The sequence below is a fragment of the Myotis davidii genome, unplaced genomic scaffold (genome assembly GCF_000327345.1).
Source record: "Myotis davidii unplaced genomic scaffold, ASM32734v1 scaffold3669, whole genome shotgun sequence".
In the NCBI taxonomy this organism is placed as follows: domain Eukaryota; kingdom Metazoa; phylum Chordata; class Mammalia; order Chiroptera; family Vespertilionidae; genus Myotis; species Myotis davidii.
Window position 1 is genome coordinate 89,528 of NW_006299511.1, and position 5,469 is coordinate 94,996.

General features: G+C 38.4%; 1 long non-coding RNA gene across 1 annotated transcript; it reads right to left on the reverse strand.

Annotated features, from left to right (window-relative positions):
* Window positions 1–1,570: 1,570 nt before the first annotated feature.
* On the reverse strand, window positions 1,571–4,453 carry LOC107184891. Its single transcript, XR_001515789.1, has 3 exons — window positions 4,355–4,453; window positions 3,033–3,252; window positions 1,571–1,637 (listed from the first exon to the last, which is right to left on the reverse strand). It is a non-coding gene; the product is annotated as an uncharacterized LOC107184891 (long non-coding RNA).
* Between the last annotated feature and the right edge of the window lie 1,016 nt (window positions 4,454–5,469).

Here is a 5,469-nt window from a genome sequence, read left to right on the forward strand (position 1 = left end):
ACCGCCCTAATCGGCCCTGCTCTGAGCCCGACCAGGGGCTGCATCTAGGAATTGGGCCTGCCCTCTGCCACCCAGGAGCAGGCCTAAGCCAGCAGGTCGTTATCTCCTGAGGGGTCCCAGACTACAAGAGGGCACAGGCCAGGCTGAGGGACCCCTCCCTCCCTCCAAGTGGACAAATTTTTGTGCACCGGGCCTCTATTCCTATATAATAAAAGAATAACATGCAAATAGATCAAAAGGGCATTGGCCACTATGGGATGGTGTAGCAGCTTAGTGTAGGCACCAGACCAAGGCAGGGCATTGGTTGCTGCCATCGGGGCGAGCCTCTAGTGGTTATGGAAAATTCTTTGCTCCCATGTGCTGCGGTCCCATCTGGTCCTTACACCTGCTGCTGGTACCTTGCACTGGCCCCGATCACTCCACGCTGTCAGCACTTGGGAGCAGGGTGGTAAGAGCGGGGCTACTTCAGAAAGCAGACTGGGGGCTTTGGCTGGAGGGACCAGGCCGGGGCATGGAGGATGGGCTGATACTCGCGCCTGTGCTCACTGGAGCCTTGCAGCCCACAGCTCCTTTCAAGGTGCAGTAATTCGTGCACTGGGCCCCTAGTATGAAATAATCACTATTTCAACTGCCTTCAACAAACACATTTTATTGTTCACTGTGTCTGTAAGTAGCTAAGTGATTCTGTGCCTTGTTTTATAAGACGTGGGCATATATATGTACACATATATTTGGAGAGAATGAAAATTCAGTAAGTCCCTTTACAGAATGGATTCTACATTATCAAACTTATAATTGGAAGCATATACCCATTATCAAAGACTAAAACGAGAGTGAAAAAACCTGGTGAATCTTTTTAGGGGGCAGTGAGGTAAATAGAATTAGCTACTGAAACCAAAGTCTTTCATATATAGCTCAGTGTACAATAGGAAGCAATTAGCTGTTGTCATATTTTTCAATCCATATAAGTTTTGATGATAATTTACCTTGCTGGATGAAAGCAAATGACTTCCATGTCTATAGGTAAGAAGTGATGCTGAGGCTGGATGTACAGTAAAACAAAGGAGCATTGGTGGTCTCCCAAAATGAAATAGAAAGATGAATTATTTTGCACAAGTCTAACTTTTGAATAGTTTTGTTTAGCAAAAGATAAAACTACAGATTTTTGCACCCAAATAATATTAAAGTATTATGAGTATTTGCAAAATAATATTAATATGTGAATAGACTACTTGATGTCCTTGTGTTCATGTGTAATATTTGAAACATAATTAAGCTAATATTTTGGTATAACTTTGCAATTAGAATAACAAATTTAAAAATATATTCATATGGCTTTATTTTTGGTTGACTTTTTATAAGTTTTTATGTTTGGCATGACATATTTATAACTCTTAACTAGGTAGTCACTTGAAAACAAATTTGGATCTGAGAAGCTAAATTGTGAAAAGTAAGGTCTTCACAGGAGATAGTGACCCTTACATCGCGACTTCTTGCTGGAATGAAGTGGAGGAGTCCCATCTACGAGGCATATCAGCTTCAGGGCTCTGAAACAACTACTCTCTTTTACTCGATCTAGAGGTTTCACTAGTTGGTCATGATGAATTCTTGATAACTTCATAGTATTCTCCTTATATCTAAAGGAGAAACACAAAGATACCAACATTGAAAGAAAGTTAATTCCCTTAAGCCAATCATTCCCATTCAAAGTTGTATTTTTTTAATTAAAAAATATTTTTATTGACAGGTCAACGTGGCTAATTGGTTGAGCCTTGACCCATGATCCAGGAGGTCACCATTTGATTCTGAGTCAGGGCACATGCCCAGGTTGCTGGCTCGATCCCCAGTGTGGGGTGTGCAAGAGGCAGCTGATCAATGATTCTCTCTCATTATTAACTAGAGGCCTGGTGCACAAAATTTATGCAGTTTGGCGGGGGTCCCTTAGCCAGGCCTGCATAATCTCTCTCAGTATGGGAGCCCTTGGGCGATGTCCGACTGTTGGCTTAGTTCCACTCCCCACGTGGTGCAGGCCTAAGCTAGTTGATAGACATCCTAGGTGCTGCTGCAGAGGTGGGAGAGGCTCCTACCACTGCTGCTGCGCTCACCAGCTGTAAGGTTGGCAAACAGGGGGAGCACACTGACCACCAGGGGGCAGCTCCTGCGTCGAATGTCTGTCCTTGGTGGTCAGTGCACATCATAGCGACCGGTGGTTCCACTGTTCCGTCTATTTGCATATTAGCCTTTTATTATATAGGATGTTTCTCTCTCTCTCTCCCTCTCCCTTCTTTTCTGAAACCAATAAAAATATATTTAAAGAATATACACAAAAAAACATTGTGCCATGTGAAAGAAGCCAGTTCCAAAAGATCATATATTGTATGATTCTGTTATTATGAAGCGTCCAGAAGGACAAATGTATAAAGACAATAAGTTGATCAATGGTTGCTTGGATGAGGGAGATGGGAAGTGACTTCTAAGGCATATGATATGTCTTTTTGGGATGACAAAAATGCCCTAAGTTTATATTATGGTGATAGTTTCATAGCTTTGTAAGCATACTACATATATTTGAATTATGTAATTTCAACATGTGAATTTTATGGTATGTAAATAATATCTCATAAAATCTGTTAAAATGATTATAATAAAATAAGTTTTTGAGAATAAAGATATTTATAGTTTCAGAAATTTTAGATATTGAATTTATTTAGATAAAGAATATATTATTTTTATTCTAGTATATCACTCTTCCTTCTATGTATTTGATCATATTTTTAAAAAATGTGTCCTTATAATTACCTACATAACTTTATATTCTTGGAGGAGAAAATTGTTGCATTAGATGGCTCCCCATTAAATACATGGGATTAAAATGCAACTTTGAGTAAATGTGTGGTCGAAAATAAAAGTAGATTAGGATGGGTTAACTCATGTTAATAATGTTTACATGAAATTGGGATGAAAATTGAGATGCACTATTGATAAAATAATCTATGTATAAATACTATCTATAAAAAATATGTGATACTTACGAAGGGTCATTAATGACAGTCTTCAATGCATTGAGAAAATCTGCACTAGACATGGTATTGAAGTCCAATCTGACAGCTGCTCCCTTGGTCTTCATGTGAGCAATGTTCTCAGGTTGATCCCCAAACATTGGAAGGCCCACCATAGGGATCCCATGGTAGATCGCCTCATAGATGCCATTGGTTCCACCATGAGTTATAAAGGCTTTGGTTTTTGGATGACCTAGGATTGGGTGAATTTCAGCAAATTATAAATTATAAATCTTGGAAATAAAATGAGAGTTGGGCAATAAAGGCACAGACAGAGACAATATATTTATCAACAGATTGGGCTACACTTCAGGCTATATTAAAATGTCTCTCAGAACTCATAGGAAGAGAAGCATAAGTCTGCTGGAGAGACAGTGAAGGCTTATAGAAGATCAGTGTGTTTCTTTTGACTTGAAATGAATACAAGTTGCCAGTGGACAAATGGAAAGATAATATTCTGGATTTTAAAAAGTGTATGCTAAAAAAAAAGTGGTGGTGCATGTTGAAATATATTCTCTTAATAAAATAGTGAAGTCACAGAGTGTGATATGTAGATGTCAAGGCAACAGACAATGGGATGGTGGTGGCACCGGGATCAGAGGAAGGAAAAGCTACACATTATAATGAAATATGTTCTTACTTCAGAAAGAGATGTTAATTTTTTTCCCAATGGATAATGGAGAGTCACTGGTAATAAGAGAAGAGCTGATATTTTTCAGGGGCACCTGTATACCCTTACTGTGGATTAAACCATTGGTGTAAGGAGAGAACTAGGAGGCAGAGTGATCATTGGGAAAGTGTTGAGCTATTCTCTCTGAGAGGAATTACGCATGAACTAAAGCTCTTTTGTTTGTGGCCATAAGGAATGTGACTATGTAAGATAAGATGCCAACTGTTACAGCTTATCCCAGGGGTCCTCAAACTATGGCCCGTGGGCCACATGCAAATATATTGTATTTGTTCCCGTTTCGTTTTTTTACTTCAAAATAAGATATGTGCAGTATGCATAGGAATTTTTTCATAGTTTTTTTTTAAACTATAGTCCAGCCCTCCAACGGTCTGAGGGACAGTGAACTGGCCCCCTGTTTCAAAAGTTTGAGGACCCCTGCTCAAGAGCATGACTCACCAGACAAAGTGGCTTATCCTTTCCCCCTAGGACTGGGAAAGGAATATAGGGAAGTTCATTTTTATTTTTGAGGTTTTCAGTAAGAAATGTCCAATACATTTCTATCCTAGTGAACTGTTTATCATTCTGGTTGACTTGATTCTGATTTCAGGGTTTTCCAGAATCTTACCAAGAAGGTCATTCTGGGGGATCCATTTATAGAGCCGGGTATTTGGCCCTAAGGTATCTGGTTTTTTGCCATCATATCTCCATATAACCTGTTAGAGTAAAGAAGGTTATATATTACCTGAGTCAAACTGCAGAGAATTCTAAATAGGTTAAGAGACATCTAGTTAAACCCCTGACATATTACGGGTAAGGGAATGAGGACAAGACATGTTGATAATGAGAACCAATAAAACACTGCTCTAAGAGGCATAGGTACTCGTATTGTGGGTTACTTATTTTTATATTCAGTCAGGTATGAGTGCAATCACGATGTTTCACACTTTGGGGTTAGACTAATGAGAAGATCAATGCCCAATTCAAGCATATAAAATTTTTTAGGTAGACATATAATTGTAGGGAAAAACACAGTAAATCAATAGTCTACACATTTATTTTAATTATTTATTATTCTAGCTATCATCATCTAGATTTAATGTTAACCTGTTTATTTCTTTTTGAATGATGGGGAAGTGGTTTACTTATATTCACTAATTACATAAATTATCTTAGAGTTTTACATCATTTGCTTTACAAAATCAATGCAATCAGCTATTTATGAGAATTAAATCACTCTGATATATAAGTTTATTAATAATAATAAATAATTTCTTCTTAATGAGTATGTTTAGCTTCTTTTAGTTTTCTACTTATTAATCACCACTTCCAAGTGGTAATTTTTACCTAAATCCAGTATTATCACTCTAGCTAGGATTGAAAATTTTCTTAAAATGTAGAAAAGAAAAGCCATTGGCAGTTTATAAATAGTAGTTCACCTGTTGAAAAGATAAAATATGATGATGATGATGGTAAATTTAATTAATTTGTTAATATTTCAAAACATTATACAGTTCACTGACAGCATTAATATGGTTAATCTATATATATGATAGAGAACTATGCAAATTAACCTGGATGCTGTAAGGGGAAGACCAAACAGCAGGGACCAGAGCAGCCACAGGCTCCCAGCCTCGCCAGCCCCGGAGCACCAGCACACCCTTGGGCCTGAATAAGGACGCATTCACAATGAGCCCAGAATCACTGCACAGGGGCTGCAGATCAGGGGGGTTGTGGATGGGG